This window comes from Notamacropus eugenii, chromosome 3 (assembly GCF_028372415.1).
Source record: "Notamacropus eugenii isolate mMacEug1 chromosome 3, mMacEug1.pri_v2, whole genome shotgun sequence".
NCBI lineage: Eukaryota > Metazoa > Chordata > Mammalia > Diprotodontia > Macropodidae > Notamacropus > Notamacropus eugenii.
Window position 1 is genome coordinate 137,921,968 of NC_092874.1, and position 26,521 is coordinate 137,948,488.

The window sequence follows — 26,521 nt, forward strand, 5'->3', positions numbered from 1 at the left end:
TCCTTTGGAAAGAAGGGAGTAAATTTCAAACAGGTTGCTTACTTTGTTTATAATCACGGTTTCCTGTATCTTAATATTTTTGTAAGAGCATTTTTTATGAGGAACTTTGACACTTGGTCTTTCTCCATATGTGAGGTAGTTAGTTAAACACACTATAAAGTAATTTGCTCCATGGGAGCTATTAGGGAGTACAGGATCAACAGACTATAATTTGGAGGAGCTCAGATTACTGTCATGTGGGCATTTTGTGAAGAGCCAAAATACATGACCTTTGCAAAGGCTTAAAAATTGGGCATTTAGTCAAATAAAAGAGAGAGTAAAGAGAGCATCTTGTTGGAATTATGTGTAATAGACAGCAAGAGCAATTACAGAAAGTTGACTAAATTTAACTACAAGTAAGAACATGGGGCTTTGAATAAAAAAGAAACACTTGTGCCAAATAATGAAGAACTACTTAGGTCCCAAATAGGATCAATCTTCCTTTCCCTAAAATTGCCTGGCCAATCAAATTCCTCTTTTAAAAAGAATTGAAAATGTCTGCTTGTTTTTCTATAAAAAATAACTAAAAAGAGATCAAAATGTGGAACTGAGGCCATCCCTGAGCAAGATAACAGTAAAAACAATTCCAAAAAATGTTTAGTATAATCTTTTTGTTGGAAATTAATTAATGTGATTCATTATATTGTGGCATAATGGGAAAAGACTTCACATTATTGGTTCTTTTGATTACAACACTAGGTAAATCAACTAAAGGGAAAGTAGCATTTGGAAACAGCTCTGAATGTCTCTAAAAAGAGACAAGCTAGAGTAACTCTTGAATGAAAGTCCAGAAACCTGTATCCTATCCTTGCCTCTATCACTATCTAGCTATCACTGTATCCAGGGGACCAGATACCCTTCTTGGGTAAAGAACATAGCACAGTAAAAAAGAGCAGAGATTATACCTCTTTCAAGATCACACTACCTTGGAAGCACCAAAAACTTGCGGACCCCCCAGAACTACCTCTGAAAATAGCAGCATGAAATAGCCTGAGGTTTAGGACCTCCCCAGTCCTAAGAGAGCAGAATTCAACTTTAACATAAAGTTCAAAGTCAAGAACTCATCTGAAAAAATGAGCAAAAACCAAAAAAAGAAAAGCTGATGATAGAAAGCTGCTATGGTGGAAGGAAAGACCAAGACATAAACTCAGAAGAAGATGACAGTGTGAAAACAGCTACTAACAAAACTTCAAAGAAAAATGCTAATTGAATTCAACTCTAATAAGAATCCTTGAAAGAGTTAAAGATAAAAGTGGTAGAGGAAAAAATAGGAAAAAAATGAGAGTGCTGCATGAAAATTATGAAGAGAGAATTAAAGCTTGGTATAAAAAAGGCACAAAAAATACTGAAGAAAATAGCACCTTAGGAAATTAGAATTAGCTCAATAATAAAAGTGGCAGAAAAAATTAACTGAAGAAAAGAACTCATTAAAAAACAGAATTGACTAAATGGAAAAAGGTCAAAAATCCCACTGAAGAAAATAATTCCTTAAAAATTAAAACTGGCCAAATAGGAGCTAATGACTTGACAAGACATCAAGAAACAATAAAGTAAATCCAAAAGAATAACAAAATAGAAGAAAATATGAAATATCTCATCTGAAAAACAACTGACCTGGAAAGCAGATAAAGGAGATAGAACTTAAGAGTTATTGGTTTACCTAAAAGCCATGAAAGAAAAAGAAAGATCCTAGATATCATATTTCTAGAAATTATCAAGAAGAACTTCCCCAGTATGCTAGAACCAGAGGGTAAAATAGAAATTGAAAAATCCACTGATTACCTCCTGAAAGAGATCCTAAAACAAAAACTCCCAGGGATATTATAATGAATTTCCAAAGCTCCCAAGTCAAAGAGAAAGTCCTTTAAGTGACCAGAAAGAAACCAAATTTTGCAGAACCACAGACAGGATCATACAAAATTTTGTGGCTGCCATGTTAAAAGAGCAGAGGGCTTTGAATACAATATCCTTCAAGGCAAAAGAGCTAGAATTATAACCAAGAATAACCTATTCAAAACTGATTATAATGCCTTCAGGGGGAAAATGGATATTTAATGAAATAGAGGACTTTCAAGTATTCTTGATGAGAAGACCAGAGCTGAATAGAAATTTTGACATTCAAACACAAGACTCAAAAAAAGCATAAAAGTAAACATGAAAGGGTAATTATAAGGGTCTCAATAAAGTTAAACTTCATTCCTATGTGGGAAGATGATATATGTAACTTTAAAGAACTTTATCATTACTAGGGCAGTTAAAATAAGTTTACATTAACAGAAGACATGAATATTAATTGATTATGTTGGTGTGATCTCCAAAAAAAAAGTGGTCTGAGAAAGACAGATGCACTAGGAAAAAAGAAATGGAGAATTAGAATGAGGATTTTTTTTTTTCACATATAACAGAGGCATGTAAGGAAGAACTTTTAGAGTGGAGGGGGAAATGGGGGGAGTAGGAATGGGCAAAACTCACTCTTATTGGAATTGTTTCAAAGAGGGAACAGAATGTGTGCGTGTGTATGTGTGTGTGTGTATGTGTGTATTTATACACACACATATTCAGTTGTGTATAGAAATGTAGCTTTTCCAATACGGAAATAAATAGGAGGGGAAAGGAATAAGAGAAGTGGTGGGGATGGGAAAAGAGAAGAAAGATTAAGGGAGGTAATGGTTAGAAACAAAATACATTTTTGAAGGAGACAAGGTAAAAAGGGAGAAAGGAAGAAGAAAGAAAAGAAAATAGGAAAGAGAGAAAAGCACAGTAATCATAACCATAAGTATGACTGAATAAGCTCACTCATGAAACAGAAGCAGATAGCAGAATGGATTACAAATCAGAATCCAACAATAAATTGTTTACAAGATACACTTAAACAGGATATATATAAAATTAAAATAAAAGATTAGATCATAATCTAATATGTTTCAGTTAAACTAAAAAAAACACAGAGGTAGCCATCATGATCTCAGACAAAGTCAAAACAAAAATAGACTTAATATAAAAGGGAGAATAGGCCAAACTATATCTTTCTAAAAAATACCATAGAAAAGTTACTAATATCAAAAATTTTTGCAGTAAGTTTCTCTGAGAAAAAGAATATGTACTCAAATATATACTGATATTGAACTGAGTCAAATTTATAAAAATAAGTCATTTCCCAATTGATAAATGGCTACAAGGTATAAACAGTTTTCAGAAGAAAAAATCAGAGTTCCCCATAGTCATGTAAAAAAAATTGCTCTAAATCATGACTGAATAGAAAAAAGCAAATTAAAACAATTCTGAGGTATGACCTTGCACTTAACAGAAATGACAAATTCTGGAGGAGATGAGGGAAAAATACATACACTAATGAATTGTGGGTGGATTAGTGAATTGGTCCAATCATTCTGGAGAATAATTTAGAACTAGGTCCAAAGCACTTGCTCTATAATACTGTGCATACCCTTTGGCCCAGAAATACCACTACTAGGTCAGGATTCCAAAGAGATCAAAGAAAAAGGAAAAAGACCTATTCAGAGCAGTTTTTTCTGTGATGGTAAAAAATTTAGACATTAAGGATATGTTCATCATTTGGGGAATGGCTGAAGAAGTTGCAGCATATGATTGTGATGGAGTACTACTGTGCTGTGGGAAACAATGAAGGGGGTGGTTTCAGAGAAACATGACAAGACCTATATGAAACAATATAAAGGGAAGTGAGAAGAACCAGGAAATCACTACAGAGTAACAGCAATATTGTAATGTGTGAAAGACTCGGCTACTCTCTTCAATAGAGTGATCCAAGTACTGAATGGACTCATGATGAAAAAATGCTATCCACCTTCAGAGAGAGAACTGATGAACTCTGAGCTCAAACTGAAGTATAATTTTCACCCTTTATTTTTTATATTTTTTGCTTTTTCTGGAAATATGGCTAATACAGAAATATACTTTGCATGATTTCACACATATCATAGATATCATATTGCATTCTTTCTCAGTGGTTGGGGCAGGAGGTAGGAGGGAGGCAGAGAATTGAGACTCAAAAATTTAAAAGAAAAGAATGTCTGAAATAAATAAATAATAAAATTTAAAAAATATTAGCTAGCACATGACCTGAAATTATAGTAACAGTGGTCATTTTGTTTTTGCTTTCTTTTTTTAAAAATTTATTTATTTAACTTTTAACATTCATTTTCACAAAATTTTGGGTTCCAAATTGTCTCCCCATTTGTCCCCTCCCCCCTGAAAAACACCAAACATTCTAATTGCCCCTATCACCAATCTGTCCTCTCTTCTATCATCCCTCCCTTTCCTTGTCCCCATCTTTTCTTTTGTCCTGTAGGGCCAGATAACTTTCTATACCCCTTTACCTGTATTTCTTATTTCCTAGTAGCAAGAACAGTATTCGACAGTTGTTCCTAAAACTTTGAATTCCAACTTCTCTTCACCCCTCCCTCACTGCCCATTCCCTTTGGGAAGGCAAGCAATTCAATATAGGCCAAATTTGTGTAGTTTTGCAAGTGACTTCCATAATAGTCATGTTGTGTAAGACTAACTATATTTCCCTCCATCCTATCCTGTTCCCCATTGCGTCTATTCTCTCTTTTGATCCTGTCCCTCCCCAAGAGTGTTGACTTCAAATTGCTCCCTCCTCCCATTGCCCTCCCTTCCATCATCCCCCCCACCCTGCTTATCCCCTTGTCCCCTACTTTCCTGTATTGTAAGATAGGTTTTCATACCAAAATGAGTGTGCATTTTCTTCCTTCCTTTAGTCGAATGTGATGAGTAAATTTCATATTTTTCTCTCACCTCCCCTCTTTTTCCCTCCACTAAATAATCTTTTGCTTGCCTTTTTTATGAGAGATAATTTGCCCCATTCCATTTCTCCCTTTCTCCTCCCAATATATTTCTCTCTCACTGCTTGATTTCATTTTTTTAAGATATGATCCCGCTCTCTTCAACTCACTCTGTGCACTCTGTCTCTCTCTCTCTCTCTCTCTGTGTGTGTGTGTGTGTGTGTGTGTGTGTGTGTGTAATCCCACCCAGTACCCAGATACTGAATAGTTTCAAGAATTATAAATATTGTCTTTCCATGTAGGAATGTAAACACTTCAACTTTAGTAAGTCCCTTATGACTTCTCTTTGTTGTTTACCTTTTCATGCTTCTCTTCATTCTTGTGTTTGAAAGTCAAATTTTCTTTTCAGCTCTGGTCTTTTCATCAAGAATGCTTGAAAGTCCTCAATTTCATTGAAAGACCATTTTTCCCCTGAAGTATTATACTCAGTTTTGCTGGGTAGGTGATTCTTAGTTTTATTCCTGGTTCCTTTGACTTCTGGAATATCCTATTCCATGCCCTTTGATCCCTTAATGTAGAAGCTGCTAGATCTTGTGTTATCCTGATTGTATTTCCACAGTACTTGAATTGTTTCTTTCTAGCTGCTTGTAACATTTTCTCCTTGACCAGGGAACTCTGGAATTTGGCCACAATGTTCCTAGGAGTTTCTCTTTTTGGATCTCTTTCAGGCGGTGATTGGTGGATTTCTTGAATACTTATTTTGCCCTCTGGTTCTATAATATCAGGGCAGTTTTCCTTCATAATTCATGAAAGATGATATCTAGGCTCTTTTTTTGATCCTGGCTTTCAGGTAGGCCCATAATTTTTAAATTGTCTCTCCTGGATCTATTTTCTAGGTCAGTTGTTTCCCCAATGAGATATTTCACATTATCTTCCATTTTTTCATTCTTTTGGTTTTGTTCTGTGATTTCTTGGTTTCTCATAAAGTCATTAGCCTCCATCTGTTCCATTCTAATTTTGAAAGAACATTTTCTTCACTGAGCTTTTGAACCTCCTTTTCCATTTGACTAATTCTGCTTTTGAAAGCATTTTTCTCCTCATTGGCTTTTTGAACCTCTTTTGCCAGTTGAGTGAGCTTATTTTTCAAGGTGTTATTTTCTTCAGCATTTTTTTGGGTCTCCTTTAGCAAGGTGTTGACCTGCTTTTCATGCTTTTCTTGCATCTCTCTCATTTCTCGTCCCAGTTTTTCCTCCACCTCTCTTACTCGATTTTCAAAATCCTTTTTGAGCTCTCCCATGGCCTGAGACCACTGAATATTTATTTTGCATGTTTGGGATAGGAAGCCTTGAATTCTATGTCGTTCCCTGATGGTAAGCATTGTTCTACCTCATCTGAAAGGATGGGAGGAGATATCTGTTCACCAAGAAAGTAACCTTCTATGGTCTTATTTTTTTTCCCCTTTCTGGGCATTTTCCCAGCCAGTTACTTGACTTCTGAGTTTCCTTTCCACACCCAACTTGCCTCCAGATCCACCCAGCTAGCTCTTAGGGGCTGAGATTCAAATGCTGCTTCCCAGCCTTAGGGCTTCGGTGGGGCGGGGCTGCTATACAGTGTGAGATTAAGTTCAGCTGCTCTGGTGGGGGCAGGGCCCCCACATGGGGCTCAGTTCCCTCAGGGGGTTTATGTGGAGACCTTCAACAATGGATCCAAGCTCCTGCCTGCTTTGGGAGCCCTTGTCTGATGCTGCATCTGCTGCTGCCTCCCAAGGGGGCCTGAGTTATGGGGACACCCCGCTCCCCTCTCAGCCAGCCAAAAAGACTCTCTCACTGACCTTTGACACCTGTGGGTAGAGGGACCTGTGTGGCTGCTGGAGATTCTGTCCCTGAAGTCTGCTTGGATCTGCTCCCCTTGGTGCCGCATGGCCAAGGAGGGCTGGGCTCTGCTCTGCATCCAGTGCGCAATGGACCTTTCGCGTTGGTTTTTCAGGTCTCTCTGGAACAGAAATCTCCTCTGCTCTGTTGTTCTGTTGCTTCTGCTGCTCCAGAAATTTGTTGGGAGTTCTTCTCTACAGGTATTTTATGGGCTGTGGGCTCGGAGCTAGCATATGTGTATCTTTCTACTCAGCCATCTTGGCTCCTCCCCCTTGTTTTTGCTGTCTGTGAGTAATATAAGTCAAGATAAGGAGATGTCTCATGAAATAATGTTTCTTAAAATAGCTAATAATATATTGATAGTTATTTAGCATTTTAAAGTCTACCAAGTTCTTTATTTGCATTATCCCATTTAATTTTCATAAAAACCCTATGAGTTAGGGATTAGAGGGATGATTAATAATATTTTTGAATGAGAAAACAATCTCTGAGAGGTTATATGATATGCTTACAAACCAACAGCTATTGAATGTTTAAGAAAGGACTATACATCTAATACTCTTTGGATGCAAGTTAAATCAGCTCTACACGATCTTCCCTTCAGTTTAACAGCAGCCATCTTTCTTCCACTAGTATGCTGACAACTAATTAATCTTTCATTGGAAAAGGGTATCCCATTTAGAGTATTGTCAGTTGATGAACTTCTCTGGGTGACCTTGATGCCTGTGTTCATTCTCATTGAAAGCATTTCAATATTGTACATCAATTTCACAATGGCATGTTTACCCGGGTTCTGGATAGTGGACAATGCTCTCGTGCCTTCCCAGTCACCAATGGAGTGTAACAGGGTTGTGTGCTTGCTCCCATGCTTTTTAGCATGATGTTTTCAGCCATGTTGACAAATGCTTTCAATGAAGATGAACACGGCATCAAGGTCAACTATCATACTGATGGTAAGTTTTTCAACTTGAAAAGGCCAAAATGGAGGAGTGCTGATGCATGATTTTCTGTTTGCAGATGATTGTGCACTCACTGCAGCCTCTGAAGCTGAGATGCAAAGAAGTATGGATCAATTCTCTGCTGCCTGTGTGAATTTTGGCCTAATAATTAACATAAAAGAAACAAAGGCTCTCCATCAGCCACCACCACACCATCCATATGGGCAACCATCAGTTACAACAAATGGAGAAGTTTTGAATGTTATGGATAAGTCCACCTACCTTGCTGGTATACTTTCCAGGGAAGTACACACTGACAATGAGGTTGGTGCAGGCATTACCAGAGCTAGCTCAGCATTTGGGAGGCTCCAAGGAAAGGTTTGGGAGAGAGGAGGTATTAGACTGACTACCAAATTGAAGGTCTACAGAGCTGTTGTGCTGACCTCATTGTTATATGCTTGTGAAACATGGACAGTCTACCAGCACCATGCTAGGAAACTGAATTGCTTCCATTTGAACTGTCTTAGGAAGATTTCGAGGATCACCTGGCAGGATAAGGTACCAGACACTGAAGTCCTTGCTTGAACTGAATTGCCAAGTATTCAAATTATGCTTCAGAGAGCACAACTCCAATGGGCTGGCAACATTGTTTGAATGCAAAATGTGTGCTTGCCAAAGAGACTACTTTATGGAGAACTTGCATGGGGCAGGCGATCACAGAAGAAACGATATAAGGACACTCTCAATGTCTCTCTCAAGAACTTTGGATTGACTGTGCAACATGGTAGACACTGGCACAGGACCAGTCAGCATGGCATGCCCACATAAGAAAAGGTGCTGTACTCTTTGAGCAAAGCAAAATTGAGACAGCACAAAATAAATGCAGGATGCGCAAATTTGGGATATTCACCCCAAATATTCACACAGACTATCTGTGCTCAACCTGTGGTAGAGCATTCCGAGCTCATATTAGTCTGATCAGCCACAGTTGGACACACTGAAATTTCACTTTACAATGATGATGCCATTTTGGTCCTCTTTGAAGACAAAGAACAACCAATCAGATTGTCTGTTAAACTGAGTGATTCTTAGTACTCTCTTAGCTGCCCTTCTGACCCTCTGCCAACATCAGTGCAGATGAAGGAATATGATGAAGACTGGGGGCCATTTGTATTTTCATTTGTTCCATGGATGTCAGTAATATACACTGGTTGTATGATCTTGGACAAATAACTTAATCTCTAAGTGCCATCAGATGACTAAGATAAAAAATTGCAGAACAACTGACAATTTGCATTTGTAGAAGTAGTTTCCTTCCTAGGAGTTCCCATTATAAGTCCAGATCCCTCTCCCCTCCACCTCCTCCACATACTTTGTAAATGGGTTGATACAGCCAAATAATTCATCAAATAATGTACTATCTAGTGGTGATGAATCCCTCCATACTTAAGATAGTCCTTTGATAATGGATTAAATCTTTTCACGAGACTATTCTCAAAGTCTTTCCAGCATGGTGGAACCTGTGTAATCAATATATTACTGACTTCTTTCATGTTTCTACTTGAAGTGTTATTTATAATTGGAGGACAGATTATGAATCCTTTGTTAGGAAATGCAACCCTCAATGAGTAGGTGGAGGACAGAGATAGGGGTATGAGTTTCTTCTTTGTGCCCCTGTAATTACCTGATGAGAGAGTTAGCCATTGACTCTACCTATGTGTAAGGCAGTATGGTACAGTATGGTATATAGAACATTGGACATGCAATACGAATTTTGGCTTAGATTCCTGCTTCATGTGCTTTTCTACTGTAGCTGTGAAACCACGGGCACAATCCATGACTTCTTGGCACCTTAGTTTATTTATCTCTGAAATGGGGACAATAATATCTGTACTATCCAACAACTTCACAGAGTGTTGTGAGGAAGCATTTTGCAAGCCTTCAAGTCCTACATCAATGAGAGGTTTTAATTTTTCCCTTAAGCCCAGAGGTTATACATTGTATTGATAAAATGGATTAATTGATATCCTAGTCAAACTTTGAAAGAGATTATTTAGCAGAATTGAAAAAGTTAATAATATATGTGTGTGTGTATAGATATACATATATGTGTTTGTATAATATAAATAAATGTGTATTTATGTTGTATATTATCTATATGTATAATAAAAATACATATCTATATCTATATATAGAGAGAGACAAAGAAATGTATGTATATATTTATATTCTGCCTATGCTGTCCTTATTAAAACCACACTAAGAGGGTAGATGTTAGATAAAGCTATTTAAATGAGATGGTAGGGACTGGAAGAGAGACCATCCTATGCATTTCATTGATATAGGGACTCTCAGATGAGGAAACGCTCTACCAATCCAAGCTGGCATCTTCTTTTTAGATGATAGTCTTAGAAAGTTGCCAAGAGAATTGAGAACTTAAAGGACTTGTCTGCCAGGCCCACACAGCTAGTTTGTGTAAGAGGCAAGTGGCAAATAATAATTTAGCTTTACAAATTGCATACCTTTCAAGCTTACAAGCCATTTGTCACAGAACAGCCCCATGACTTATGGAATATGGACATTATTATCTTCATCTTACAGACAAGGAAACCCTCATAAAAGTGTGATGACTCACCCAGGGTCACACAGCTAGCATAGTGAGTGGGTCCAGGAATTTAATCCAGGGCTCCTGACACCTCCTTCTCTCATAAGCTTCTCTTTCAATTAGACCCTTATTAAACCCTTCGTATTTAAAAGAGGCTTGTGCACACATAGAGTGGAATAGACCCACTTATGCAACATCACTTAAGAATTTCCATTTTGGCACCAGTCATCCAGTGGGAACAGAGCTGGTGTGACTGCCCTGCTACTGGAAACTTGTTGACTCGAACCTTTCTGTCAGTCACCACCCCAGCTGCTCCCTGGTGGTGAGGCACTCTTCCAATTCTTGTTCACACCTGGTGCCACTCCTTCTAATCTACATGCTCTGATTCCACATGTGAAAGTGAGAGTGGGAATGACAATTTCCCCAGCACCAAGGGAATCCAGCAGTGTGCAGTGACAGCAGGTGGGCTAAGGCCATGAAATATGCACTTCAGGGAAAAGCTTCAGAGGAGCTACAGCTGAGCACAGGAGCTGACATCAGGCCAACATTGACATCTACTGTCTAGCTGTTAAGCTGAACTAAATAAACTACCCAATGTTATTCTTGCTTTGTAGGATGAGTGTGTGTGTGTGTGTGTGTGTGTGTGTGTGTGTGTGTGTGTGTGTGTGTAGGGGAGAGAATCTTATCTGCTGTAAATATCACCACTTTCTTCTAGACAACTTGAAAAGGGAGGTTGATGGGAGAAAGATGAGCAGGAGATATAGAGTCCAGCTGCCAAGAGGCTGGAGAACATGGGGAGCTCCACATGGGCTGGTATTCAAACAGCTGCCAGAGGTTTTGTGGCACCAAGAGGTTAGATCTGGAGCAGAGGGCATCATGGCAGCATGCAGGAATGTGAAGGGCTCTGGGGTTGCTCCAGCAGCAATGGGATGGCAGGAATGCTGGGGAGAACTAAGCTGCCAGACAACCATCAGCGACATGATGTGTCAATCAGTTAAATGACCAGTGATCATTGAGGGCTAACCATTGATGACACTGCATTGCAAGGAATTTGGGGATAGTTATGTCTCGTTTGCTGTTTCCAAATCATTTGCCTCCCAACAACTCTGAGGTAGGTGATGCATTTCTTACTTCCTCCATTTTACAGACTAAAAAACTGAGGCTCAGAGAGACTAAGGACTTTGCCCAGAGTCACACAGTCGGAGTCAGAAGGGAGGACTCTAGACCAGGTTATTTTTTATTTCAACTCCAGCATTCTTCCCACTCTCCCATGTTGCCTTGTAATCAGAAATGCAAGGTGTTATGGGGTGGGAGGAGAGGAGAGATGGGGAGAAAATTTGGAACTCAAAATTTTGTGGAAGTGAATGTTGAAAATTAAAAATAAATAAATAAACATTAAAAAAAGATGATACAAAGGAGACTCAAGAGAATTAGGAATAGAAGCAGGAGAGAGTAGTGCTCTGAAAACTTAGAGAGAGGAGAGTATCAAATAGAAGAAATTAAGGGGAGGAGAGCATTAACCTTTGTCAGAGGCTTCAGAGAGATCGAGAAGGATGAGCACTGAGAAAAGTCATTAGATTTGACAGTTGGCAAATAATGTGTCAACTTTGGAAAAAGCAGTATTGGTTGAATGATAAAATTGGAAAGCATACCACAGAAGGTTCAGAATAGAGTAAGAGAGGGGGTCATGCAATCAGCAAGATGGAGGACTGGACACTCTCTAGTCCTTGTGGCCTTTTAAACCCCTCCAAAATAAGAATTATGCAAAGATAAATAAATAATAACAATAAATAAAACCATTTCAGACTGTCTTCACAGTCTGAGACACCAAGAACCCCAGCAAGGTATTAGCCTGACGAATTAGCTGCACAGAAGGCTAATCCCTAACAAACACTCAGAACCCTGTCCCCCACCAGCCACCATACCCTGGCAGCTCTGTCTACTCCCACCCCTGGGCTGGAAACAAACAAACAAACAAACAAGCAGGCAAAAGCTTGCTTTGGTTGGAATGGCAGCAAAGCAGTGATATTTTCTGTAACAAATCTCAAAGAACTGAGGAAAAGAATGGCAGCAGCCAGTACGTGTGGCTTTCCACTAGGCCTTTAGGAAAGGAGACTGGCAACCAGCTGGGATCAGGTCTGTCCCACAAAGATATCACTTAAACAGATAACATAACCAGTGAAACATGAATCCCCAGGAGTAGGAGGAAGCTGAAATACCTTTGAGGTATAGTGTCAGAGGAAACTGCCATCAGAGGGAAGGAATCAGAAAGCAAGTAATAAGGAAATATAAGGAAGAGAGAATGAAATTACCAGTGATTTAAAAAGGAAGAAAACTCAGTTAAATACCTTGGGTATAAGCAGATAAACCAACAGTGAAAGTATTAATAATAGAAGTGAATGTGGATTAGTTAAATGAATCCAAACATCTATGAATAAATATTGTAAGACAAAGGAAAATTAATTGATAACTAATGAGGCAACAGATTTTGGACTTCGTAGAGAGTATGGAACCACAGCAGAACATTCCTGAATATCTTAAAAGAGAGATGAGAATTGTAAAATTTCTGCTCAGCAGAAATAATCAGAAGAATGAAAAAAAATGATTCTTGAATACATTGAGGCAAATTGAAGAGAGAGAGAGAGAGAGAGAGAGAGAGAGAGAGAGAGAAAGAGAGAGAGAGAGAGCACGAGAGAGCACAACAGACTTGGAATTCAAATAACAGAAGCAAAGGACAATTATGAAAAAGTAAAGCAAAACCCTATAACATTAAAATAAAACATAATCTCTATACAGGCAAAGTGTATTGATTTTAAAGACAAGATGCATGGGGACTCCTTAGGGATTATAGATCTCCCAGAAGACCATAAGTCAAAAAACCTGAACACAAAAATGCAAGAAAGAAAACTTCCCAGAACTTTTGAACCCAGAAAACAAATGGCCAATGGGGAAGGTGTGATAAGTAGAATGTAAAGCACAGAAGAAGGAGTTTGGGTTGGTAAGTTGATTTGTTGGCTGTGGATGACCAAAGTAATATCACTGTGTTACAGTCATTATATTGTGTCTGACTGTGGCTGATCATACCAATACAAGCTGAGAATGCTCTAACACAGGTTGGGCACAAATAGCCCATGTGAACATTTGGGATGGATTCTCTAAATTTGTGTATCTTGCATTTCTTTTGAGCTAAATGTTAATTGTCCCTACATGAGGCTTCAAGCTCAAGATAAAGTTGTCCCAGAGTCAGGCAGCTGGAAACTGCTCCCTAGAGTGTGATAGAATGACGGCCCAGGGATGCTTCTTCCTTGGCAAGGTGAAGCAACAACTAAACAAAAATTGTAGGAGGCCAGAGAGGGAAAAATTTCTATTTTAGTCCAGAGTCAGTAAGTAGTCACTGGAGTTTATTGAAAAGAGGGGTGATGCAAACATTGTTTTTAAAACGACTTTCAACAGCTTTGTGGATAGCACTTTTTTTGGGAGGAGTCCAGGCTCAGTTGAGTGCTTTAGTTTAATTTATCTTTTTTTCTTTTTTTAAAAATTAATTTATTTAACTTTTAACATTCATTTTCACAAAATTTTGGGTTCCAAATTTTATCTCCTTTTGTCCCCTCCCCCCACCCCAAAACATCGAGCATTCTAATTGCCCCTATCACCAATCTGCCCTCCCTTCTATCATGCCTCTCTGCCCTTGTCTCCATCCTATACCCCTTTACCTGTATTTCTTATTTCCTAGTGGCAAGAACAGTACTTGACAGTTGTTCCTAAAACTTTGAGTTCCAATTTCTCTTCCTCCCTCCCTCCCCACCCCTTCCCTTTGGAAGGCAAGCAATTCAATAGAGGCCAAATCTGTGTAGTTTTGCAAATGACTTCCATGACAGTCGTGTTGTATAAGACTAACTATATTTCTCTCCATCTTATCCTGTGCCCCATTACTTCTATTCTCTCTTTTGATCCTGTCCCTCCCCATGAGTGTCGACCTCAAATTGCTCCCTCCTCCCCATGCCCTCCCTTCCATCAGCCCCCCCACTCTGCTTATCCCCTTATTCCCCACTTTCCTGTATTGTAAGATAGGTTTTCATATCAAAATGAGTGTGCATTTTATTCCTTCCTTTAGTGGAATGTGATGAGAGTAAACTTCATGTTTTTTTCTCACCTCCCCTCTTTTTCCCTCCACTAATAAGTCTTTTGCTTGCCTCTTTTATGAGAGATAATTTGCCCCATTCCATTTCTCCCTTTCTCCTCCCAAAATATTTCTCTCTCACTGCTTGATTTCATTTTTTTAAGATATGATCCCACCCTCTTCAATTCACTCTGTGCACTCTGTCTCTATGTGTGTGTGCATGTGCGTGTGCATGTGTGTGTGTGTAATCCCACCCAGTACCCAGATACTGAATAGTTTCAAGAATTATAAATATTGTCTTTCCATGTAGGAATGTAAACAGTTCAACTTTAGTAAGTCCCTTATGACTTCTCTTTGCTGTTTACCTTTTCATGCTTCTCTTCATTCTTGTGTTTGAAAGTCAAATTTTCTTTTCAGCTCTGGTCTTTTCATCAAGAATGCTTGAAAGTCCTCTATTTCATTGAAAGACCAATTTTTCCCCTGAAGTATTATACTCAGTTTTGCTGGGTAGATGATTCTTGGTTTTAGTCCCAGTTCCTTTGACTTCTGGAATATCCTATTCCATGCCCTTTGATCCCTTAATGTAGAAGCTGCTAGATCTTGTGTTATCCTGATTGTATTTCCACAATACTTGAATTGTTTCTTTCTAGCTGCTTGCAATATTTTCTCCTTGACCTGGGAACTCTGGAATTTGGCCACAATGTTCCTAGGAGTTTCTCTTTTTGGACCTCTTTCAGGAGGTGATCTGTGGATTCCTTGAAGACTTATTTTGCCCTCTGGTTCTAGAATCTCAGGGCAGTTTTCCTTGATAATTTCATGAAAGATGATGTCTAGGCTCTTTTTTGATCATGGCTTTCAGATAGGCCCATAATTTTTAAATTGTTTCTCCTGGATCTATTTTCCAGGTCAGTTGTTTTTCCAATGAGATATTTCATATTATCTTCCATTTTTCATTCTTTTGGTTTTGTTTTGTGATTTCTTGGTTTCTCATAAAGTCATTAGCCTCCATCTGTTCCATTCTAATTTTGAAAGAACATTTTCTTCACTGAGCTTTTGAACCTCCTTTTCCATTTGACTAATTCTGCTTTTGAAAGCATTCTTCTCCTCATTGGCTTTTTGGACCTCTTTTGCCAATTGAGTTAGCCTATTTTTCAAGGTGTTATTTTTTTCAACATTTTTTTGGGTCTCTTTTAGCAGGGTGTTTACTTGTTTTTCATGCTTTACTTGCATGTCTCTCATTTCTCTTCCCAGTTTTTCCTCCACCTCTCTAACTTGATTTTCAAAATCCTTTTTGAGCTTTTCCATGGCCTGAGCCCATTGAGTGGGCTGGGATACAGAAGCCTTGACTTCTGTGTCTTTCCCTGATGGTAAGCATTGTTCTTTCTCATCAGAAAGGAAGGGAGGAAATACCTGTTCACCAAGAAAGTAACCTTCTATAGTCTTATTTTTTTCCCCCTTTTCTGGGCATTTTCCCAGCCAGTGACTTGACTTGTGAATATTCTCTTCATACCCACTTTGCCTCCAGATCCTCCCAGCCAGTGCTTGGGGTCTGAGATTCAAATACTGCTTCCCAGCCTCAGGGCTTTGGGTGGGGGTGGGGCTGCTATTCAGTGTGAGATTAAGTTCAGCTGCTCAGGTGGGGGCAGGGCCACTTCATGGGGCTCAATTCCCTCAGGGGGATTATGCTGAGACCTTCAACAATGGATCTGGGCTCCTGCCTGCTTGGGGAGCTCTGGTCTGATCCTGCCTCTGCTGCTGCCTCCCAAGGTGGCCTGAGTTATGGGGGTACCCCACTCCCCTCTCAGCAAGCTGAGAAGACCCTCTCACCAACCTTTGGGGCCCGTGGGTGGAGGGACCTGCGTGGATGCTGGAGATTCTGTCCCTGAAGCCTGCTCAGATCTGCTCCTCTCAGTGCTTCGTGGCCAAGGCAGGGCTGGGCTCAGCTCCAGGTCCGGGTCATGATAGGCCTTTTGTGAGAGATTTTCAGGGCTCTCTGGAACAGAAATCTTGTCCACTCTGTTGTTGTGTGGCTTCTGCTGCTCCAGAATTTGTTGTGAGTTCTTTTTACAGATATTTTATGGGCTGTGGGTTCGGAGCTAGCGTATGTGTGTCTTTCTACTCCACCATCTTGGCTCCGTCCCCTTTTAGTTTAATTTATGTAGCAAACATTCATCAAGGGTCATCATAACAAAAAACTGATTTTGGTTGTATGGAATTTCCTGGTATGAAAATTTCCTCTGCCAATACAACTGCTAATGCAAATCAGCATCTGCCCCACAACTTATAATCCTAAAGTTACTCAGAATACTGAGAGGTTATGTGACTTACTTAGAGTCACACAGTCAATATATGTCAGAAATAGACTTTAACTTAGGACTTCCTGACCCAATTTTCTATCCACTATGCCAGGGCTACTACTATCTCTCTCTCTCTCTCTCTCTCTCTCTCTCTCTCTCTCTCTCTCTCTCTCTCTCTCTCTCTCTCCCTCTCTCTCTCTTTCTTTCTCTCCCTCTCTCACATCTGTCATGTATCTATATGCATCTGTCTATCTATTGATCATATCTATCATCTATCCATCAAATCCTCTTTCATGTATCTATGTGCATGTATCTATTGATCATATCTAATAATCTATCATGTCTGTATATGCATCTATTGATCATATTTATCTATCACCTTTCATGTATCTATATATATTCATCATGTATTTATGTAACTAGTCATCTATCATAGACCTACATGTATTTATCTGGCAATTATGTTTGGAAAAGAAGTTGGGCTATTCATATATAGGGGGTATAATGGATGGATAACCCGCGTGTTATACTGATATTCACAACACATTAAGATCTCTAGTACAAGACTTCCAATTTGTTAGATGCCTCCTCTAAAAAAGATTTCTAGAAAGACATATTTACGAATTACACAGGATGAGAAGGCACGGATAGCTTTGATCTAGATGGGTGGTGAGTATATCTTTATGGGCAAGGTGAGATATCCTTTGAATCAGTGATTTGGCTGGTGAGCTAGCATTTGTCTAGCCCCTACAATGTGCCAGGCACTGTACTAAGCTGTACTGGGGATGCAAAGAAGGAAACTGTTCATGTTCTCATGAAGGTCACAGCTTTTAGGTATTAAAGTACACATAAGCCACTAGGTGCCAGGTACACTAGGCCACAATACAGAATAATTTTATCTGAAATGATTCATCTGCTATTATTTTGATTCTTGCCAACCCATATACTCTTCATGAGGGTAAGAACTATTTTATTTTCTTCTTTTTATTTTCATCTAGAGCAGAGCTTTGCCATTAATAAATTTCTGTGCTAATCCATACTGGGAGGCCACATCACAGAGTAGATAATGAGTCCAGAAGACCTGGGTTCAGGTCCTGCCTGTAACATACATACTTGGCTGTGTGACCCCTGGCAAGCCTCTTAAACTCTCCATCCCTCTACTCCTCCACCCACCCTCAGTAATGTTGCTAAGACTAGAGGTTGCAGAATGAAGTTCTACTGTATTATGAAAAGAGCATTAACTCTCTTATCAAAGGTGCTGGGTTTAAATACATCCTTTGATGTTTATTGCCGATGTAACCTTGAGGAAATCATTTAATATCTCTGGGCCTTGCTTTACCTCATCTATTAAAAGAGAGGACTGGACCAAATGTTTTCAGGGGTCTCTTCCAGCTCCAGATCTATGATCCTATGAAATCACAAGTCCAGAGGAAAAAAAGAATGATCTTTGAATTGAACTGAACTCTGAGATGCTACTCCGTATCTGCAAAAAATCCTGAGGTTTGAGGCCTCTTTGATAATATCTGTGACATATGAGATCCAGGAATGTGTCTAAGTTTGAAACAGGGCATAGAAAAACAATGCTAAACACGTTACCCTCACATAGTCAATACTACGCAGAGAGAGTTACCCTCATTCTGGAATTTGGATTTCAGTTAGAAGACATGTCAGCGCGATGCTACATTCCAATGGGAGCCTGGCTAGGCATCCTCAGTAACACTCGAAACTGAGAGACACATGGAATTTCATTCAGAGCTCCATGTGCAGTATTTTGACCTTCAGACATATGGAAAGTCATGCTTTATATTTATAAACCAAATTTATGACTCCTGTAATAAAATTCTCTCATTCTGAATTGCCTTGCTTTCTTCCTTACCTATAAAAGAAGACAGTGATTGTGTCCTTAAAAGTCCATTCATAATGGCAAAGATAGAGATTTATTTGGAAAATGAAATTAAAATGTCCAGCTACAGAAAGATCTTCCTTCTGCAACATGTTTTGTAGTGTCCTGACATGGTGGCCAGGAGAGCAGGGCTCTGGCCTGAGGAATTAGACGCTCTTGAGGTTATCTGGACCTGCCTGCACTGCACAGCATTATTTGATAGAGAAACTCAGCCATGGACTTCCCAATGTTCAGAAATTTCATTGTCTATTGAACAAGTAAAGCTAAAGTAATTTACAAATAAAAGCGTTTGCCTCCTTGGTTTCTTCAGTTCCTTTTAAACTGGTTTTGGTGTGTTAAAGGCATCTGGTGGTCATCACCATTCTCCTCTTCCTTTAGTGCTATGATCCAGCCAAATGATATAAGTGTCTTCTCCTCTACATGTCCTATTTATGGAGTGCCATGTCTTGAATCTTGCCGGTGAGCTGCCTGGACCTGCAATCCAGAATTTGCCAACCTCATCTCTCTTTGTTGAAATCTCACCTCTTCTTTGACATCCTGTGCAGACAATCCCATTTTATGATTTGCTTTCCTTGTGTTTCCTTAAACAAACTACTTGTGTGGCTAACAAGTAAATCTTGACTACTTACTTATGTTTGTAATTCTTTTAAGAGGAGACAAGGTCTTATAGTTTATAATGAACAGCTTGTCAGTCCATAATGGGGTAGCAGCATGATTTAGCAGAAAGAGTGTTAGACTTGGATTTAGGAAGATCTGAGTTCAAATCCTACCTCACTTAGTCATTTGCTATGTGACTTAAATGTGACCATGGACAAGTAATTTAGAATTTAGCATCACGGTAGCCCTTTTATTTAGTTTTAAAATAGGACAATGGCCAAAAGATGCAATCTCTCTAAACCACGGTTGTCTCACCTATATAACAGGGACAAGGATATCTTTGGCAACTACCTCAGAGGGTGGTTGGGAGGGGGGCGGGGTGTGCAACTGAAGCTGATAGATTCATAAACAATACCAAGGGTTGCAAATGCCAGGAGGGAATGATGGTAATCTGGAAGTTTGAAGGAGGGATGATTTAATAGGAAAACGGCTGGATTTGAACTTAGGTCTTCCTGACTCCATGGCTGATCCATCCCACTCCCTACACCTAGTCACCCTGGGCAGACTGAGGCCTGTCCGAAACAAAAAGAGGGGTAAGGAACACGAGGTGCTCTTATGGTCATGGAAGTGGAGCAGGGAATTTTCCCAGTGGTTCTTGCTTAGTGGTTCTTGGCCCCTGAGGGCCCAATACCTGATATTCTCTTTTTTCATACCTTGCTACCAAAACCCTCGTAGCTTGCTATTTGTTATTAGACAAAGCCTATAGTAGGGACGGACTGTGTAGAGATAATAAGAAATAGCATTAGCATCTTTCTAACACTAGGCAGTGACTACTTGGGACTCTGTAGAGGCCTCTTGATTTCTTCATTTCTCTTTTAGAAGAAGCTTTGTTTAACTGATGGTAATACTGAAGAATCTTATCAAACTCTGGGAACAAAGGACCATTAGCAAAAGTATGTTAAATTTTAACAAACATCAGAGAATCGAATTTGAGGAACATCACACAAAATGATTTCTGGGATACATTTTCTAGGAGTGGAAGGATTTAATTGCTTTGCTTTCATTGTCAAAAAGAAAGAAAGAAAGAAAGAAAGAAAACAATACCTACAGACCTGCATGAGGCAGTGACTACAGAGAAGTTTACAATGTAGGAAAGAGGAAAGAAAAACTGGAAATATTTTCTAAAGACTTTTTTTTTCTTTTAATTGTGTAACCTATAGTAGCTCCAAAGAAGAAATTGTGAAGATAATATCCTTTTTTCAAACAGAAATATATATGAATTATCTGATGCTTTTCCATTATTGTTTTATTTAAATCACATTCAATTTAGTGGTAGATTGCAACTAGAGCTTTGTATTTTAATTAAGTATTATTAAGTTCACATATAATGAAATTGGCAGATGCTCTCTGTTTGGGGGAGAGTGATTAGGAGTTCAAGTAACAGAGAAAAGGAATGAAGAATCAAACACAAAATGAGATATAAAAGCATCATATGACATCTATTATTAATCCATTGTTTTTCTAATACTGCACTTATAAACCAGAGTACCGGCATTAAAGCAAAACTAATATAAATGAGTGGATTCAATTCCTTTTATAAGAAATGTGGTTTGGGGGTGATTTTTAATGAAAGAAGCCTTTTAAAAATTCTAAATATGAAATAATGCCACCTTTACAAAATTATTTCAATTTTCTGGTTTTTAAAAATCCTTTGGGTACTGTTTTTAAAATACTGTGTCTTTTCTTTTTGTTCACTTCCATTAATAAAAGGGACATATCCTTAAATGTCAGTAAAACAAAATAGAGCACTATCAATTTTTATTTAATAATGTAGATTACATTTATAAAAGTTGACTACATTGAGAAAGAACAGCTTCTCCTTATATACTTTGTATAAGCAGAATATTTAACATAGAAAATTGTATTAAAATATTTAGGGAATTTGCTTGCAAGGCTAATTATAAACTCATTACTCCTTTCACTATTTAGAGGACTAGGTATAAGAATGACCTATGATTTGGGGTTGCATTTAGAGTTGCCACTAAGGTGTGATTTGGTTGCCCAAGTAGGATGTACCTACACACAAAAGCAAAATTTGTCCTTTCACAGATGAAGAGGAATGGGAAGCTTACTGGCATGCTGAGAAGTTAGCATCCTTCAGTGGAAAGAATGAGAGCTTTGGAGTCCGAACTGAGTTCAAATCTTGCCTCGGTTTTTTATTAATACTTGTGTAACCTTAGGAGAAATCACTTAAGCCAATGGTAGCACTGCCTGAAGGCCAGTTGTGTTACATCTCAGTCCTCCCTCCAAAGTTCTCTCACACTGTTAAGGGGGATTGGGTGGTTTCTAACTTCTCTGAAAATGGCTCCAGCCCCTACTGATGGTGTTCTTCCAATTTTAGGGAATTGAAATTCTATTTAATTTATTCTGTTTAATTCTATACTCCAATTCTATTTAATCACTGATAATCTAGCATAGTAGATAGAGTGCTGGACCTAGAAAATGAGGAAGACTCATTTTCCTGAATTCAAATCTGGCCTCAGACACTTACTAGCTGTGTGATACTGGACAAGTCACTTAACCCTATTTGCCTCAGTTTCGTTATCTGTAAAATGAGGTGGAGAAGGAAATGGCAAACCGCTCCAGTATTTTTGCCAAGAAAACCCCAAATAAGGTCATGAAGAGTCAGACACAACTGAAAAGACTAAACAACAACAAATCAGATGAGCTTTTATAAAGGAGTATTTATTTTGGTAGGCATAATCACAAATATAAAAACTTACTCCTCAACACAGGGGCTTAATCCTTCTCCCCACTTTGTATCACCTCAGTCTCAGATGAGAGAAGGGCAATTTGATTCACAGCTTAGTTCAGTTTCTATAGAGCACAGTCTTAGTTACAAAGTCAAAGCTCAGCTGGAGTTTCAGGCACTGTGGCTTCTGAGGGCTTACCTGCCTCACTGGCTGGCTATTATACCTTCCCTAGAATTCTGGCTGTAAGATCTCCATCCATAACTCAAACTCACCAGTCCAAGAGGATTATGGCTAGTACCTAAAACTGAGAAGGATAAATGAATCAGAAAGGAAACAAACTTGTCTAGGTCTATTTCTTAGGGATAGGGTTAAAGAGGGAGAGCAAAGGAAGGAAGCCCTTTTCCCATCATCAGTTCAGTTCATAGTGTCTTGCTATGGGATACCCTCTGGATGAAGCAAGAAAGAACACCCAGGGAAAAGTAAAAGCCTGAAAGGGAATGACTGTCTTCATCTGGTCAGTTTTAAAGCCTCAGCTTCTCTGGCAACACAGCCAATCAAAGGAGGCAACCTTCACCCACATGGTAGGGGATTCAGGTTACCTCCATGTTAGGTGATCTGGACATGCTGCAAAGGCTTCTTAACATAAAGCATCCAGTCAATTTAACAAGTTTTATTAAGCTGTTACTGCTTGCTAAATGGTAGGAATAGAAATAAAGCAGAAAGACAATCCTTACCCTCTAGAAACTTCTATTAATGAGGAAAGATCACACATAAAAGGGATCTGAGTGAAAGGGGAATTGGGAGAAAGGCTGCAGAGGCATCACAACAAGACTGGCCTCCAAGTTTTCCTTAAAACAGAGGGTCTGGGTGGATCCAACCAATCAGAGGAAGGCATCGGTGACATGGAGAGGACTTTCAGTGTGAGAAGTCCAGGGAATTTCCAGAGTGAGGAGGCTTCTGTGGTATGAGAGAGTATGTCTAGGGAGTCAGAAGTAGGTGTAGGAGAGGAATGAAGACATGGCTGGCCTGACATTTTGCTTAAAATGGAGGTTCCGAGAGAACTAGCCAATCAGAGGAAGGGGCCCAAGCAATGGAGAGTCTTTCCAATGTGAGAAGTCCAGTGGTAGAGTGAATCTCCAAGATGAAAAGACTTATGTGGCACATTAGAGAAAGTCTGGACCTTGGCATCCTGAAGGAGTTGGACTAAACAACTTCCAATGTCATCTACAACAGAAACTGTTCAGCTGGTGTTTGTTTCTCCTTTGCCCAGCCTGTCTTAGTTATTCCCATTTCCATTCCGTAGCATATGTCTCCATGTCCACTCTCTTAGTTTGAGCTTGCTTTTCTAACCCTCTTCTCCTCCCCTCCCCCCCAAAAAAAACCTAGAAAAGAATTGGTAGCATAGTTTATACTTTAATTGAAAGAAAATTACAAGAAAGAATTAACTCTTACAATTTGAAATATCACCTTCCTTTCTCTAATTGTGAAGAGAGAGGTCTTTTTTCCATCAAAGTTATTAAAACCATGCCAAATAATGAGGATTATTTTGGGGGGAGGTTCAGTGATATTTTCCTTACTCCTAAAATGTTAACACACTCACCGACCTGAAAGGAAATCTACATTCTTTGTTTTATTATACCTGGGAAGTTAGGTAAAGATAGACATTATAGTACGTGTTCCCCAGCCCTCCTTTACTCAACCATAATGTCTGTTTCTGACCATCCAATGTTTCTGTATCAGTCCTGGGGTAAATCTTCTAATTCCCACTTGAACTGGTAGATTAGGTTCCCAGAGGGTGGCAGATTATTGCTCTCATCAGGAATCTAGGGATGACACTGAGGAGTTATAGCTTCTAATGTTCAGATACCTCTAACACATTGTATTCTACCTTGATGTTGGTGAATAATCTGATATCAATTAGGTTTTGCAAAGAGATATTTATAGAGTAAAGCAAAAATAGTAGTTATGAAACATTGTCCAAACCAAGGATTCAAAAGATGCCATACTTTTGTATCCAAGATCTTTTGTTGTTGTTGTTGTTATTGTCTTTGCCAAGAATATCCCAAATGGGGTCACAGAAAGTTACATAGAACTGAAATGACTGAACACAGCAAAAACAACAAGATTTGCTCACTTCTGAAAGAGGAGCATTGAAATATCCTATAATGATCTCATTTATGTCTCTTTCTATTTCAGTTAACTTTGCTTCTAGGATTTAAATTTTGTGACCTCTTATTTCTGAATTTTTTAATTGAGATATCAAAATATTAATCTCTCAAATATATGGATCTCTGTAGGCCAAAAACCTCACACGTAAAACTAGAAAGTGTGTAGTAGTTAAATTTCAAGATGTCAATAACAAGCAAGAAATTTTGCAAGTAACCAGGAAAAAGAACTTCAGCAATAAAGAAATAGCTATTCAAACAAACCTGGATTACTCCAGAGTAAAGAAAAATCAAAGGAAAGAATGGGATAGACACTCAAGCTGCAACCCACAATTACATATACTGCAAAGGTGAGTCTTTTAATCAACAAGAAAAGATAGAATTTCAACAAGAGAGAGATATGTCAGACATCCCTAAGGGAGAAAAAGGGAGAAAAGAATTTTTCACGTACAAATCACCTCCAGTTGATAATGAAAAGATTAAATAATGAAATTAGTTCTCTTATATGTAAAGAAAAGAGATAAGTAAAGAATTTGACCTTGAGGTAAGAGAAAGAACAAAGAGGGATTACAAACAGATATAAAGGAACTAAAGGGTGAAAAAGTTAAGGGAAATTTAAAGAATCAAGAGGGAAGAAGGAAAAACTGAATACTCCATGGGCTAAATCCCAGGAACCCCATAAGTGGATCAATATCTTTTGTAGAGAAAGTATCATAGTGGAAAGTGATGTGAACAGAGTTAAGATGCCAAAGGGACCTAGAGATGAATCCTCCGTGAGTCCATAGGAGAGCAAAGAAAGCATATAGTAATTTATTCAGTCTTTTGGTAAGATTGAAGTTGGGAGAATAGGTTAAAAGCGATAAAGAGGAGGTTCTAAGAAGAAGGAATGGAAGGTGAATCTCATTCCCGCAAGGGACAAGGTACCCCCAAAAGCACACTTCCACAAAGCTTGGGGAGGACGGTTATGTATCTAGGGCTAGGGTAAATGGAAAGAGGAAGTAGTTGGGAAAAGAGTCTTCAGAAATACATTAATATCAAAAAAACCAAAAGTATAGGTCGCTAGCTGGTGTTGTTTTACCAATTTTCTTTATGTCTCTCATCTTACTGGCCTTATGGAGGGCCAGATTGTGGCTTGTATCCTTTGGCTTCCAAGTAATTCCTCATGCTGGTCACTTTTGTCATTTAGTCTCCCCTCCCTAGTTTCATCTTCTAACCTCTCCTTGTCTTCCAAGGAAGAACTTGGGAAAGCCCACTAAGGGTACAGGAGAAACTTGAACCTCTATAAGAGACTTTGTGGAGCCAAAGAAGTTCCCGCTGATATCCCCTGAAGCAACTTTCACTATTTAGTGGCATCTTGTTATGTTAAGTCACAATATGAAATAATGAATGGACTGCCAAGTTTGGAGTTTGAGGAACCTAGGTTTAAGTCTTGCCTCACCAGTTGCTAGTTCTATGACTATAAACAAGTCACTTCATTGCATATATTCATACATAAAAATACATCCATATATATATAACATAAAATATAGCATGATGTATGAAATTTATATAGAAAGAAAACTTGTCAGTATGCTCAATGCCAAATATTATATTTATTAATGTTAATTGATTGATTAATAAAATAATACTGTCAGAATGTAGGAGGAGATATTATTTGAGGCTAGAGTGATCAGAGGATGAAGCATGAAGAAAGTGCAAAAATGTTGCATCATTTGATCTGCCCTTATAACTAAAAAGACCTGGGTTCAAGTTCTGTCTCTGACAAATACTTAACTATGCAATTCCTGGGCAAGTTGGTGCCAGAGGCATCAAACACTTGTATGGTGCCCACAACACTTCTGAGTTCTGGACACAGAACCAAATTAAAATATAATTGGGAAATGTTTAACAAAAAAAAATTAAAATACAATGAAATATAGATGATGGTAGTATATGGTTTTTTAAAAGTCTATATGTGGCTTCTGCTGCAGAAATGCTCATATGTGGTTTAGTGGCCTGTTTTCTATTTGAGTTTGATACCACTGCTCTAGGCAACTAAGACTGTTAGTTACATAGCAGGTGCCAACTCTGCCTCAGTGAAGGGTGTTTTCTAGCTAAGAGTTCCCTATAAAAAGAAAATAGCAGGTTCTGTCCCTAATTCCATATAGAAATACAGATGCAAAGTACATAAATAGCACTAAGACTTTGGGGACATCCTATATTAAAAAAAAATCATTGACATAGGTATGGTCTTATTTTTTTTAATAGTTGGTTACTATCAATATGTTTCTGGCTAAGCATAAAAGCAAAGCAATTTGGAGATTTTTCACATAACACATTCAGGGACCTGCTTAGGTCCCTGACCCTGAAAGTCTACTGACTCTGTTCAGTTACACCTTTACTTTTGATGCTTTTCATTTCATTCCATCTTCAGGTCTTCCACTCTTTGTGAAACAGAAAGAGGCTTTATGTT